The sequence below is a fragment of the Thermobia domestica genome, chromosome 6, assembly GCF_964235325.1.
Source record: "Thermobia domestica chromosome 6, izTheDome1.hap1.1, whole genome shotgun sequence".
In the NCBI taxonomy this organism is placed as follows: domain Eukaryota; kingdom Metazoa; phylum Arthropoda; class Insecta; order Zygentoma; family Lepismatidae; genus Thermobia; species Thermobia domestica.
In genome coordinates this window covers 277,209,828-277,226,563 of record NC_137459.1, presented here as the reverse complement: position 1 = coordinate 277,226,563, position 16,736 = coordinate 277,209,828, and the positions used below count along the sequence as shown (strand labels likewise).

Sequence of the window (16,736 nt, the reverse complement as noted above, 5' to 3'; positions counted from 1 at the left end):
CTGGTGTTTTTTCGATATTCACGTGGCAGTTTGCTTTCTGCTTCTGCATCTGCTTCTTCACCACAAAAGATGCATTGCCGTTTGAAGTCAAATTGAGATAAATGAAAACGAGTGGATGGTCCCGGTGTTGTAGTATCTGTGTTATCACTAGCACTGCACTTTAGATCAGAAATGATAGATGTTTGTCGAGTATATTGTTTGCGACACCCAATATGTAACGGCACAGATGTTTACTTAGATAGCTCTTGGTGCAGGTAATGAACTTTCTGCTCACTGGCTTTAATAAGAGTTAATAAATCCTTCTTTACTTCAACAGTCGGTGCATCTTTCAGGGATTTACCACAAAGAAGACAGCAAGTTCCTGTATATTCAGCCATATTTGTAAATCACTTCTTGAAGAAAGAAAAAAAAAACTATACCCACATGTAATATTCAATCATTGTTTCCTACAATGAAAAAGATAATTAATTAGAAAATAATAATAAGTAGATGTGCAAAGAGTCCATATGCTGCCTACAAAGAAAAAATAATATTAATGTTTTGTACAAAATGCATAAAGCTCGAGGAGTCTAGTTGATGCCTAAAGAGAAGAAATGAACATAAATTAGTCACTATCAAGGACAATGCACTAACAAATTACAGTATGCAAATAGTCCAGTATAGCTGAGAAGAAATTGATACCGACTTTTGCTATAAATGCAACAATAAGCAAAAAAAAAAGCATTATGTAGTTCTATCAGTATGCTGACAGCCATGTTTGATTGCCTGCCATATTGGATTAGGCAAGCGTGGGAGAGGTGGGGACTTTTAATATGTTCTTGCGCTTACCTTAAAGACTTCGTATGCAAAGTTTCAGAAATTCTGCAATTATGTGCCAGTTAGCCTAAAATTATGCCAGCTATACTGGACTAATTACTCTACACGAAACTTTTGATTAGTTTACTTTGTAACTCTTCATTATGAGATCTAGAAAATTCATTTTTCCCCTTTAATAATTATTTACTGTGTCTTTAGTCTGAGAAGATACAAACTTGGTGTCACTTGCCTCCAGTTGCTGCAGTGTAAGTAGAAAATAAATAGTGATCCGTAATAATGTACGCTCATGTCCAAAATGATTGGTGCATGCATATTTATAACAGTATTCTTATAAAAGTATAATTTGATAATGATTTTTCAGGGTACCTTTTTTAATACTGATACTATGTGTATAACCGGGAAATGTATATTTATGGTAAATTTCATAGGAAAAGTGTTATAAATACGAAAATTATAATGAGTAAAATAAAATGTTGGTAAATTGACAAGAAAGTTTTATTTTAATTCTATTGTTCTCATTTACTGCTCTTTTGACATGAAATTTGCCACATACATGTCTTTGCCGATTATACAGATACTAACATTATAAGAAATACCGGGCGAATTCGTTATAAAATAATATTCCTACAATAGCATATTTATAGACATGCAACAATAATTTTGGACATGAATGTACATGACAATAAACATCTGTTAGACTTGTGGTCGTTTTCACCAGGAAAACAACAATAATGTGGGTAAGGTGTTTGGTTTGCCAAAACCAGTTAAATATTAACTGACAAGTTTACCGAAATTCCTTTACATATTTTTAAATGATGGGCAAAGCCTTTATAATAGGAAACAAATTTGTAGAAAGAAGAAAACAAAAGAACTGATATTTTGGTTTCCTCCAAAATCTGTTTGTATTTTCACTGAAACCAGTATTTAGTAGAAAATCGATACTGGTTTTGATCAGAAAAACTGGACTGGCTTTAAAATTGGAACCGTCTTTCAATAAAAATCTAAACCGGTTTTGATAAAGAAATAAAATGAAACAGTTTCTTTTTTTCTTTTAACTAAACTGGTTTTCTTCTATTTGTGCAGTGCATGTGTCCGTTCGCTCGTTTGAGAGACAAAATCTCAAGGGCTACTCAATGGATCGGTACCACGAATATAATCTACAAAGGACAAAATCGATAAGAGATAACGAGAAGCACTTTTGTGGAAGCGATTTAGCATTTCAATAATAGGTGTCATATTTTCTCTTATCCCTCTATTGAAACCAGAAGTGACAGAAAAATAATTCTTGTTTTAATGGTGATCACTATTAAGCAAAAGTAGTAATATGTATAGACAAGCGAATTTCTGCAGTCAATAAAACATCAGATATGTCAATTGTTGTTGCTTTATGTTTTGTTGTTATTACTGTTACCATTTAATTCGAATCACTGTTAATGTCCGTGTTACACTCTTTTTAAAGTACTTTTTTTGGGCACTCGGTTGCTACGTCTTCTAATTTTGGCAACGCTGTTGGAGCACTTTTTCTGTTTCACTTTTTCCCAAATGCGCGTTCGGAAGGCAGCTCCACAAATCGTACCGAATTTCTCCGATACATCACACGTGAGAAAAAGCAGTTCTATAATTCGTGTAGAACCTAGGCTTCAAGAGAATAGTTGTTCATTTTACTCCGACTTTATTCACCCTCGCCCTCGTAGTGGTACTTGGCCCTAGCCCTCGCGAAGGGAGTTGGCCATCGCTTTTGCGCACCCTCGCCCTCGTAGTGGCAGTGGGCCCTCGTTCACCCTCGACCTTGTGGGGGCGCGGTGGCTCAGTGATGCCCTCCCCGCTGATCTACTGGCTAGCACGTGCGCCTTTGGTGTACGGGGTCCGGGTTTGATTCCCGGTGGGAGAGCCTTTGTGATTTTAACTGTCCTCGATATTTCTGTGTTCGTGCCCCTGTCGTTCTAGGTAATTTTAAAAAGCAAATTAAACAAGTAAAATTAGTAATAAGTAGTTCAAGTAAGTTACTGAGACACGCTCGGTGAGTCAGTTAACTTTAAAAAAAGTGGTAAGCGTTCACCTCCGGTACTTGGGGTTCCTGGTTCGATCCCAGCCCGCGCCGTGTGGACTTTGTGATGGATAGACACCGTGCTCGTGGGTTTCGATCGGGGCACTCCCGTTTCCTCCTATTTTCTTCATTCCACAATTTCATTCATTTCTCATAATCACCATCTCCTTTAGCCTACTTTGTGGTGGACAAACACCGTGTGCGTGGGTTTTCTCGGGGTTCTCCCGTTTCCTCCCACTTTCTTCATTCCACCCTTTCATTCATTACTCATCATCACCGTCTCCTTTAGCCTAACCGGCATAACCGTGTGACGTAAAACTCCAAGATTTCATTTTTTTCCCTTTAGCCTAACCGGCATAAACGTGGAACGTAAAAGATTTCATTTCATTTCACCCTCGCCCTTGCGAATAGAGCTGTCCGTTGTCTTCACTCGCTCTCGCCCTCGCGCTGGGAATTTGTCAATCTATATAAAAATTACCGCCAAATGACGTCAGTGAATGTCTACCAGAATTCTTTAAACATGACAGTGTATATATATATATATATATATATATATATATATATATATATATATATATATATATATATATATATATATATATATATATATAAAAAGTATTCAGCACGGGCGGGACAACAGCTAAGCATACCCGCTTCCAAACGTACCGCTATTTCTATCCGGAAACTTTCATGGAAAACATGTGAATATTATTATTATTATTATTTTATTTGAAATATTATTTTTAATAATTATGTAGAAGTGCGCAAGAGAATTTGTTTACTGCAATTAAATAAAAGGAAGGATACGACCAATCTATAATATTGCTATGATGCCAGCTTTTTATCTAGGTGACATGGCAGATACTATTTTAAATATTATTTTCTTCCAAAATGGTCAAACAGGAAATTTCAAAATAGTTGTTGTTCAGGAAGCTTGTCATTCTTCCTCGTGTGTCCTCGTTCTCGTGAAGGAAGTCGTCCACCGCCTTCGACCTCGTGTTGTAAATTTGTCCTCGTCCTCGCAGTGTCAGTTGATCGTCGCCCTCATTCGCCCTCACCTCGCTAAGGGAGTTATCCATCACCCTCGCTCGTTTTTGCCGTCGTGCGTGAAACTTACCCTCGCTCTCGCACATCCTTGCCCTTTCAGTGGCACTTGGTCCTAGGCCTCGCGAAAGTATTTGTCCATCGCCCTCATGTGTTAGAAATTTGTCCCCGTCCTCGCGGACCCTCGCCCTCACTGTTGAAGCTTGTACTCGTCCCCCCCGTCATTGTGGACGAGGGAATTTGAGGGTGAGGATGCCCTCGAGGAGGCAATCCTTGCGAAGATGAACACCTCTGTTAACGAGTCGTCGCGATCACTATAACATAAGAGTATTACGTTCTCTATGAGTATATTAAGGGTGTTCTTTAAGCTCCACTTCACTTTTAAAAATAGTGAATAACTCAACAAAGAGATGGAAGAATAACAAAAACGCAGAAAGTGAGCCAAATAGTATCTACGAAACACTAACAATTGTTTTCAAGACTTTGCGTATAAATTTGGGTGCCAAATAGTTGTGACGTTATAACCTACAAAATAAAATTTGTGGTCTATAAGGAAATGTTTTGAAACTGTATTTGGTTTATTTAATGTTTTGTAGATATCTTGCACATTTGTAATATTCTTCTTTGTAAATTTTTCATTTAAAAAAGGAGAGAAGAGTGAATATAAAATTTACTGAGAAAAAAAAAACTCGAGTGTTTCTCAAACTCAGGGGGCAATTGCTCCAACCCTCCCTAAATGATACCATTGATAGGGGTATATATTTAGACGCTAATGTTATTGGGTTACTTTTTAAGCAGTTGTTAAGCATTACTTAACAAATTTTAACTAAATAGATGATTAGTTTATAATTACTTTTAAGGAGTGATAAATATATAACTTTATTTTTGTCATCTTCTGGTTATGACGACATATCCTGTATTAAAAAAGTCGAAACACTTGAAGTGATAATACCTGTGAAGCAAGAGGTCTCTGACCTCTGTGAATACAAAATACTAATGCTGTGAAAAAAAGAGAAAAAAATACAACAGCACAAATCCTTGTCCAATAACGTACGAACACACAAAGGTAATTATGGTTGACACAACGGTTGGCATGACTACGTTGCTCTAGCATGTTGCGGAAAGGTTTACGTGTGGTAAGAGAACACGTTATTTGTAGCTGACCTGCTTTCGGTATGGCTGATGATAGTGCGGTGTGCTGGCGTTTTCGTTCCATTACAGAAGTACCCAAGAGTCATTCGTTAAATCCGTATCCTCCACACGATCCTACGTCTGCAGCGCTTCTGCAAGAACTTCATGTGTGCCTTGTTCTACGTTCATCCATTCTATGCAGAGGAGGGGCTTCACTGTTTTCGTGATCATCGGATCAAGTTACATAGTAAGATTCACGCAATTGATAGTACAACATTTCTTATTGGTGGAAGCGAAGAGTAAAACTCCGCCTTCACAGTGGGTGGGCAGACTAACAACCTGGACAGGAATATATTTAACCAGCTATCAAGATCTTACAAAACTAGCTGTTAGCGTAGGCCTGCATACTGGCGCGTGTCAGTGCCTGACAATAAGCCCATTTGATTTATTTTTAAATACTGTATATATATATATATATATATATATATATATATATATATATATATATTGGCTGTATGTGTGAACCGCATATGCTGTGAGCAAAATTACATACATAATAGATCTATTGATACGTCAACGTGCGAAAATGAATCGGCCATGTACAGAAATAAAGTAGTAATAAGACATGTTGCTGCTACTACATTTCAATCTACGGTAACCTTGGACGAAAGCATAAGGTAGGCCTAATGGTCTCAACATACTGAAATATTGGGATGGATCACGACCAAATCTCACTATACATCCCATATCCCGAAATATATGTAAGAATTGAATTACATATATAACATACACAATACGATTTTACTTCTGGGGCACAATGATATGAGTAGAATGTATATTTTGAAAAGGAACATTACATTAGGCATTGAGGAGATGCATTGCAAATTACTGAATTATTTTTCACGTTTCATGTTATTGTTCTCTTTATAGGCTACATGTTATACTTTGGATTCCAGTGATTCTCAAAGTGGGGTCCCCGGACCCCTGGGGGTCCGTGGGACATAGCCAAGGTGTCCGCGAGGCCTAAGAATTGAAATGTATTGTACTAAAATGGAACTCACATCTGTTATGCAATAAATATTTTTAAGATTAAAAAAAAAACAGCAGCTGTGGGCAGTACGAGGACAAAACGAAAACTATTCATCATTTTCAGTGCTGAAGGATTTCATTAATTCTTCAGGTGAAAAACTGCTGAAATACATAAAACACTTGTAGGACATTTGAGAGCATTAGCTGCAAGTTTTCAAGAACATTTCCCTATCCCACAACCTGGTAATGGTTTGGATTGAAAATCCTTTCACTAATATATAAATCCATGACATACAAGGTATGAATCTCTCTATCACAGAACAAGAACAGCTACTGGAACTATCCTCGATACTTTATGGAAAAACGTTTCAAAGAAAATTAAGTTTGTTATTTTTGGTTGCGTGTGCGTTGTAAGTATGAAGAATAGTCTAGAAAGACATTGCAACGTTTGGTGCCTTTCCCTACCACTTAGGCCTACTTATGCGAGCAGATCTCTGCTGTTTGCAGTATTAAAACCTTAAAGGGAAAACGTCTTCATCTGGAATCGGACCTAAGATTGATGGTGACAAAACTTACGGATTTCAATGCAAAAAAAAAAAAAAAAAAACACAGGATTTCATTCGTCGCATTAGTGACCCCACATTTGAAAACATTGTTTATCAAGTGCATTTTCAAAAAAAAATAAAAAAAACAGTCTTGAAAGTTACTGTATTTTCAACTGAAATTCCGTTCACTAGGAAACAGTAATGTATCGTTAGAATAAATTACTTATTGTATTATGTTGCCTGATCTTTTTCTTGTCAGTGGCAATTCTAATTAATATATTTTTAATACGATATGTAATTTCAGATAGCATTGCAAGGGGGGGGGTCCGCAGATTACTTTCCGAATGAACAGGAGGTCCGCGTTATCCGAAAGTTTGAGAACCACTGCTTTACAATAATAGAAGTTGCTATTGATTGATTCGTTTACTTATTTGCAATAGATATAGCATTGCTTTAATGTATTATTTCTAGATTTTATCTAGAGCTCCCTAGTGGCGAAGCGGTTACTGAAAGCACCTTGGCATGGGAGACGCAGTGGCGGATCTTGCCCAGGACTGGAGGCTACTCCCAGATTTAACGTGGAAAAACAAACTGTTATTTATATATTTTTGAAAGTTTATAGTAAACTCATGATATACCTATCATAGCCTGGGTTCTGTCTGCCTTCCAGGTTTACTTTCTAGATCCGCCACTGGGGAGACATGGGTTCGATTCCCGGGGGGAGCTAATGTATTTCGGAGTCCACGTTAAACTGTAGGTGCACCTCTCATATAGCCTCGCTGCTGAAAAGAGACGCTAAAATCAAACCGAATCGAACTAGGTTTTATCTAGATTGATTGTGTCACTAGAGTTAAAATCAGCATTTCCAGTCGGATATTGTATCAATTGAAGGTACTACATTGTTGCGCCACACTGTGGTTTATGGGACTCACTCATCATTATTGTGTATTGGCCAAGCGTTATCTTCCCAACCATATGTCTTCCACTAAATTTTCAATGTTACAGTACGCTGTACAGAGAATTTATTTCATTCCATACGTTCTTGATGTACGAAAGTCTTCATCAATCTTTATATTCCCTCCTCAATATTTTTTCCTTATACATAATATTTGTTTTTTAATCGGTTGTATTTTATCTGGAAATCTTTGATTTTTTTTCCGTTTAACGTCCCACGAACGACCTTGAGGTTAAGGGAGGCAATGCAAGTGAAAGTTCATGGAGGAAGTGGTAGAATGATAATGTGAAAGAAACAGGGGTAACCCGATAAAAATCCACGGACACAATGTGTACGACCTATCTTACCTGATGGTCATATCGCATTTACTATGATCTTCCCTATCATGTCCTATGCACTTTTGCTTTAGTTTTCAATGTATTTCAGTACATTACGTTGCTCTCCTTCCCTGTTCAGATGGTTGTATTCAATTTCCTCTAAAACAACATTTCAGTACCTTCTACATGTATGTTCCGTTGTTTTTGATTATCATTGTCCATATTTCATACTCATTTATCAAAACACTCCAAATATAATTTATTTTATCAACTGTCTTTTTCAATGGTTCAAACTAACAAAGCAAATGCTAACCGTATGAATGTATATATTATACAGGGTGCAGAAAAATTCCCAGAACGGTCCAATATCTCGCGAAATATACAGATCAGCAAAACAAAAAAAAATAGCACGTGTTAAATAGTTTTGGAAAAGCTATCCAATGATATCAAACGCAACCCCCTACCCCATTGCCTTCAGACATATGGGGGGGTAACTTCAAAGTTTTAAATGGAAACCCCAATGTCTTATTGCACATTTTGATTCTCCAGAAAAAAAAAGTGACAGTGATTTGACCCAAAATTGAAAAGTGCCTTCACGGACAGCGCTTGAATCGACACAGAGAAAAGAAGGGTAGCAAAGCATTATGAAAATGTTTCCTCTCAGTACTATACTCTGTGGCCATACGGTTAGCATACTGGAGTGCGGAAACAGTGGTTGTAAGTTCGGTTCCTACGCAGAGTAACATTTTTATCTGAATGGTTTATTCCCAAACAATAAATTCAAACATTACAACACATTGGCTTCGATAATAATAATGTATTTGTCCATATTTATTAATTTGCAAGAAAATTCAAATGACGACAAAAATGGTTTATTTTTGTTGGAAATAACCCTATGAACTCTAACCCTAATTATCCTATTACAAAGAACTACTTCATAAAGCTAGTTTGCAAAACAATTATCGAAATTTGTATTCTTTGTAACTTCAAAAAAAAAAGTAGGCCTATTAATTGAAGTTATAACGTATGGAATTTATTTGGGGAAATAAAACAAAAATATTCCCTTGAACCGGGACCGAACTCAGAACCTATGACTGCACAATCCAATACGCTAACAGTACGGCCACAGAACACGAGACCAGCTCCTCTTTCTGTAACGTTTTACTGCACCGTCTTTTTTGTGTGTCGATTCAAGCGCCATCTGCGAACACAGTGTTTTCAATTTTGGGTCAAATCACAGTCACTTTTTTTTTTCTGGATAATCTAAATGTTTTATAATAAATAGGAGTTTTCATTTAAAATTTTAAATTTACCTCTTTACCCCCAAAGCGGGCGTTGATAGGGGGTTGCGTTTGGTATCATTAGATATTTTTTTCAAAACTATTTAACACGTGTTATTTTCTATTTTGCTGATCTTTATACTTAGCTAGATATTGGACCGTTCCGGGACTTTTTCCACACCATGTATATTAATAATGTATATGCATATGTAATATTTAGAGTTACATATTAATAATCCTTAATTAGGAAATAAATAAAGTGATATTTGTTTTAAGGGATTACTTATGGCTTATACTACTACTACTACTACTACTACTACTACTACTACTACTACTACTACTACTACTAATAATAATAATAATAATAATAATAATAATAATAATAATAATAATAATAATAATAATAATAATAATAATAATAAAATATATTATCAGTCAGTTGATGTAGTCACGCTTTATAAGGGTAGTTTGCTACTTCTGTCTTCAGTTTAAATATCATTTAATTCAATTGTAACTGTTAAAACTACTGTATACACTATATGTGTATTGAAGTCATCATATGAAGACCACATAAAAAAAAATCCGTTATGAACTTGCAATTAACATACCATGGAATATGTACTTAATGTCAGGATTTAAATGCAAGTGCACACTTATGACAATACAGTTGCATCTGTATGGCTCATCTGCCTGCATATTGTATCATTCCATCTCTTAATCTCATTAAAATTCAGTCTTTGACCTCAGTTGCTGCAATTTCATCTTGGAGTGCAAACCGCAGCATTAAATGAAAGTTGTTAGCTTGGGCATATAAAACAAGAGACTAAGCAGGTCTCCACGCAAGTGCGAAAATTAATGCGATAAACAGTGCAACAACAGGGAGACAGCTGAATTTTTAAAGCATAGCTTGCTACAACATGTTACATGGCTATTGCTGTGTGTATAGTCAATGCAAAAATGATTACTATTTATCAACTAAAAAAAGAAAGACGCAAACACCTATGGAAATTGCCTCCCATTCTCTCAGTTGATATACCGATTCAAGCTTCATTTTCTGTGTCACTAGGGCTTTTTTATTTCCCTGGATACAAAATCATGTAAACAAAAACCCTGCAAAGCCTGATTCAGAACAATTGCCACTGGATAACATACTATATAGCATTTCTACTGTATAGATACAAAAATAGAGTACAGCTTTAGGTATATACAATAAGTAATTCAACATTCTATTGTGCTTTGAATTTGTCCTACAAAGTTGAAAGGATAATTTGTGTTTATACGTGCTATATGTTTTCGCAAATACATACTACATTGACAAAAACTAGCTCCAGAAACATTTTAATATTCGTTGATAGTGAGTTTCGTACAATGGACTCGTTCTGTAGCCTTGTGGCTAAATTGCTTTATTGCAGTAAAGATGGTCATATGTTCAAACTCTAAATAGTAGGACATATAATCCAAACAACTCAAATGCATCCAGATGTTGGCTCTAGTCGAGTTTCACTTCAGTAGTAAGCTCCCTCCTTCATGGTCTAGCTGTTTCACATAAATTGTATATGTATATCACAATTCACAATCAAACAATAATATTGGAATTGAAGATTTCTTTCCTAAGAAATTAAGTATCAAGTGCTTATAATCTAATTGTATTTGTTGATCGGAATATTCAAAAAGTTTTAACACTTTTGCTGTAGGACCTATTTAGCTATGCAAATTTCAGATTCCTGTCATTCACTTTTTCTTTATTATTTATTTATTAAAATGCATATCAGATACTAGATGCAGGTAGGCATTCAGTATACATAATGAATACATTTTGAAAAGTTATATTTATAGAGGAATACGAAATGTATTCTTGTTGGGTAGAATTGCTAGAATTTTACAAATGTTCTTAAACTTACGTAACAATAAATAAATAAATAAATAAAAGAAATATAAAAATAATACAATAATAATATAACATAAACATAATATGGTCAGGGTGGAAAACTTTACTATTATCTTCACTGACAGAAACTCTTGCAATTTGCGTTATTAGTTCTGCTACCCCCTGTATTCTTTCACGTAATTGTGCAAATAAAGCAAAACTATGTTTGAACAAAACTCATATATGTTCGTTACCGGAGTACAATAAAACAAAGTAAACTAACAAGACTCTCAGCATACAATATCACAATTTCATTGCTAAATATCAAGCAATAATATTTTATTTTATGTGCAAATCCTAATAAGTTTTCCATACAGCCGAGATCCCATAGCCACCTGCAGAAGGTTATCTGAAAGACTTATACGTAATGCCCGAGTTTGACTTCGTTTATTTGCACTAATAAGATTCAACTTGCACTAATAATTTAATGTTAATATTCATCATTTCAGCATTGGTATAATGAATCATCTTATAAAGTAATTTGAATTTTTATATAATTACTGGGATTAAATGTTACTGAATTTCATTTTTTTTATTAGTAATTTGAAGTTTCTGTATAATTCCATACACATTAAACATTGTTTCGGGTGTAGATTAGTGAAACGGGAGTAGGGAAGCATGTTAATATGGATGATTGGAAAACAAACACGTAGAGAAAGAGGTATCAATGTTTTCGATTATTAATTACTTGGTCGTAAGAATTTTTTTTTCTTTCAAGTTGATTTATAAGTGGGCTGTAACATTGATAGTGTTTTGTATTAATACAGATTAAGTTATTGTTTTGGAACATGGGTATGCTATAACCTTAAAATTTTATAATATACTTAAACCTGGTAATCTAATTAATGTTATGTATTCGTCATAGCAACACTATTTACAATGCACAGACCATAATGATAAAGATTTTAGTAAATAAAAGCATGGGCAAATAACTAATTGAGAAAAACTACCTTAATGATTTTACGATTTTGCTGATTCAACATCAGTATATCTTCACTGTTAACTAGTCATAGACCCGATTGCTTACAGAGTTAAAATATCATCAACTTAATCTCCAAAGGTGTAATGTTTAGATGATGAAACAAAGGGAAGTTAAACTCAGAATTGATTAGGATGAATATTAATCAGGCTCACTAGAATAGAACGATAGTTGCTAAATTGTTAATAATAAATCTAATAAATCAAATATAATTTTATTAATCGCAGGAATAAAGGAATAACCACACAATCAAAAACACATTTAATTAATCTCCAATAATTCATACTCGCCCACCTCGCATTAACATTTTTTTTCGTTAGATTGCTATTTTTGTTTGCGTATACATTCCTGAAAGCTTGAGTCAAGGTAAGATCAAAACCGGTTACCAAAGTTGGGGAGGTCTCATGCATTCCGCTTGGGGGCAGCATTTCACTCATTTTTATTAAAATATTTAAGCGTGTCCGAAAAATCTGAAACGGTGAGACAGATATTAAAACAGAAAAACATGCCTTTTATCATTTCAAAAGTACAACGTATCAAAGTAAAATAAATTTTCCCAGTGTCCCCCGCAGGTCCCAGAAGGGGTCCAACTCAAAATTTTTAAATGGGAAGGGGGACAACTTGCATATCGAATGAAAGTTGGTGTTAAGTGAAAGAAGATAAATCAAGTCTCGACTCTCTGTGGTAAGCCTGTATAAAATAGCGATGAGTCAAAATATCAACATAATCTTCATTGCAAAGTATATGGCCACTCGTATGAATCTGAAACGGTGGGATATGTGTAAAAACAAAAACATGGATATGTTATTATTTCTAAAGAATAACGATTCAAAGTAAAAACTCCCTCGCAAGGTCCCTCGCAGGGTCCCAGACGGGATCCAACTCAAAATGTTGAAATGCGAAAGGGGTACAATTTGAGTATCGTATGGAAGCTGATGTTAGGTGAAAGAAGAAGAAACAAGTTTAGACTCTTGATGATAAGCCTGTGCAAAATGGAGGTGGGTCAAAATGTCAACACAAGCGCCATTGAAAAGTCTATGGCCACACCTATTAATCTGAAACTGTGAGACAAATACTAAAAGAAAAAAAAAGTATCAAAATAAAAGTGTCCCACGGTCACCCGCAGGATACCAGACGGAGTCCAACTCAAAAGTTTCAAATACCAAGCTAGTGAACTTGCCTATTTGTTAACATGTCAACCATATTGTCATTGCATGAACATGTACTGATAAGTAATCCCCAGAAAGGTTTACGTTCTCTCGCTAAGACAAGTCTTGGGTAATGAGAGAGAAAAGGCCCCGGCTGGATGTCTTTTATGTAAAAATTGGAAAGACAAAAATTATTGAAAAAGTTGTGCTGTGCTAATTGGAAATGCCTGAGAAATTCAGAAGAAATCACACAGACTCCTTCCTGCTAAACATGAGAAGTTCCATTTCCTGCCAAAGTCGGTACCTGCCGAGGATCCTGCGACCGACTATCTAGAAAAATAATCAACTTGAACCCTTTTTCCATTTCAACATTTTGAGTTGGACCCCGCCTGCGATCCTGCGGGGGAAGCTGGGAAATTTATTTTACTTTGATACGTTGCAATTTTGAAATTATGAAACGCATGTTTTTCTGTTTTCATATCTGTCTCGCCGTTTCAAATTTTTAGGGGTTGAAACGGACTTCATGGACACGCCTAAAGATTTTAATAAAAAAAATAGTAAAGTGCTGCCTCAAACGGAATGCATGAGACCTCCCCAATTTTGGTAACCGTTTTTTTATCTTATCTTGACCCAAACTTTCAGTAAATACATACATTACCCCCACTTTGTGTGTTCAGGTTCAAGTACTTCCTGGGTTAGTTTTCACTTTGTATTCACCTATGCCCAACTGGATGCAGACAGTTCTGAATTTTTTATTACATTATTGCATGACAGTGCCTAAGCTTATTCCTATTTTATTCGATATTTTAAAAGAAGAAAAAATGTATGCCCTTATAAACTCTGTCATACAAATTGACTCCCATAAACAGCTTTTGCCACCTTATGAATAGCTTATTCATGCACTTTCTACAAATCCACACTCTGACAAGATCTATGTTTTAAAAAGGTAGCATTCTGCTTATGCTACTACTACTATTGCTAATAATAGTAATAATAATAATATTTGGTCTAGGAATTAATTCTTGCGGGTGGACAAGAGATGGCGCAACGAACGGAGCGTCCCACAGTTCCGTGTATCCACACATGTGTTGCAAACCCCTGTCATCGCGTATCGTTCGTAGTATAGGGCAGTGGATTAAAGCGTCAACAACACCAGTTTGTAGTTAAGTGAACATGGCGCAATTTGTGCCTGATAAAGTGTTTTTGCGGGGTGTCCTGCTGCATTACTTTAACATGCAGAAAAGTGCGACTGAAAGTCATCGTATTTTGGTGGAAGTGTATGGTGACCATGCTCTAGCTGAGCGAACGTGTCAGAAGTGGTTTGCACGTTTTAGAAGTGGTGATTTCGGCTTGGCAGACCAAGAGCGAGCTGGACAGCCAAAAAAAATTTCAAGACGAAGAATTGACAGCATTGCTCGAGCAGGATTCGTGTCAAACGCAGGAACAACTTGCAGCAGCATTAGGCGTTGATCAAACAACAGTCTCCAAACGCTTGAAAGCCATGGGAATGATTCAAAAGATGTCACATTGGGTTCCACATGAATTGAAAGACAGAGACGTTGAAAGACGAAAAACCATTTGCGAATTGCTGCTTCAACGACAGAGCAGAAAGGGGTTTCTGAATCGAATTATTACGGGTGATGAGAAGTGGATCCATTACGAGAACCCTAAACGAAAAAAGGCCTGGGTGAAACCAGGTGAACCAGGTCCATCACAACCAAAACGAGATATTCACTGTGCAAAGGTTATGCTGTGCATATGGTGGGATATGAAAGGTGTGGTGTACTATGAGCTGCTGCAACCGGGTGAAACTATGAATGGAGAACGTTATCGACGACAATTAATGCGTTTGAAGCAAGCTCTGGCCAGAACACGACCAGAATGGGAGAACAGACATGATAAACTTATTGTTCAACATGATAACGCTCGCCCACATGTCGCAAAACCGGTCAAAACCTATTTAGAAAATGTCGGATGGGAAGTTTTACCCCACCCGCCGTATTCACCAGACGTTGCTCCTTCGGACTACTACTTGTTCGATTGCATGAACAACGATTTGATTGGACAGCGGTTTACTTCTTCAGAAGATATCGAAACATTGGTCTCTGACTGGATCGCTTCCAAGGATGAGGACTTCTTTCGCCACGGAATCCGTACATTGCCTGACAGATGGGCGAAAGTGGTGGCTAGCGATGGACGATATTTTTCTTAAGGTATTTATGTATTTTGTGTTTGTACTACAGCTTCAATGTGTGCGTACCAACCGCACGAATTAATTCCTAGACCAAATAATAATAATAATAATAATAATAATAATAATAATAATAATAATAATAATAATAATAATAATAATAACAATAACGTATGCATGTGTGTAATGCATGCATATTTGGGTGGTGAGTTATTAATGCTGCCATGATCTGAAAGACGAACTTTGGTTTGTTTTTCATATGTAAAACGCCCGTTATCTCTGGATTCACTTTCCTTCCTAGATCAACTTGTTGATAAACCGTTGATGAGGGATGATACTCGCTTTTCACAACTTGAAGTGCAATACATGCGATCAATGAGGCTTGCAATAATTATGCTTGCAACAAGTGTTAAAAAAAAAAAAAGATTCGCTCTCTGATACAAGTTATTCTATAAAAATAAGTATAGATAGATTGATAGATAGATAGATATACGAGGTCCGACAATAAAGTAATAAGAATGCTTTTTTCAGCTGATGCTGGCAAGCCTGCAGATTGAAACCGCACCCAGCGTGTGATCTTGAGCTTGCTCCAGTAGCACAGCACTGGCACTTACGAAATATTATTCTTTGTGGAGTTAGAGGTTGAAGAGTGCGGTCGTGTGGTGGACCCCTGTCAGAATAATGGAAACACACAATGTTGAGCAGCGCTACGCAATCTCCTTTTGTGTGAAACTTGGTGAGACTGCCGCAGGAATGCACTCGAAGCTTCAGCAGGCCTTTGGATATGAAGTGTTATCAATGGCACAAATGTATCGTTGGCACAAAATATTTGCGGAAGGCAGAACAAAATTCGAGGATGAACATCGCAATGGGCGACCTACAACGACACGAACGGAAGAGAGCACAGACAGGGTGAGAGAACTTGTGCGAGCGGATAGACGATTAACCGTGAAAATTACTGCAAATGAACTGAACATGAATCGAGAAACAGTGCGTCTGATATTAACTGAACATTTGGGAATGCAAAAAGTGTGTGCCAAATTGGTTCCGAAGAATCTCAAAGAAAAAAACGGAGGACTGTGACGGAATGATTTGTTGGACCAAGCGGAACGATACCCGGATTTACTGAACCGAATTATCACTGATGATGAAAGTCTGCGTTTTCAATGTGACCCCGAAACGAAACGTCAAAGTGCGCAATGGTGTTCGAAAGATTCACAACGACCAAAGAAAGTCCACTTGTCAAAGTTCAAGGTGAAATTCATGGTTCTGTGCTTTATTTGACTCCAGGAAAATTGTCCATAAAAAGTGGGTACCACCAGGGCAG

General features: G+C 36.4%; 1 pseudogene; it reads left to right on the top strand.

Moving 5' to 3' along the window:
* The first annotated feature begins 16,090 nt into the window (after positions 1-16,090).
* Positions 16,091-16,492, top strand: LOC145687558 (protein GVQW3 pseudogene; annotated as a pseudogene).
* The last annotated feature ends 244 nt before the right edge of the window (positions 16,493-16,736 follow it).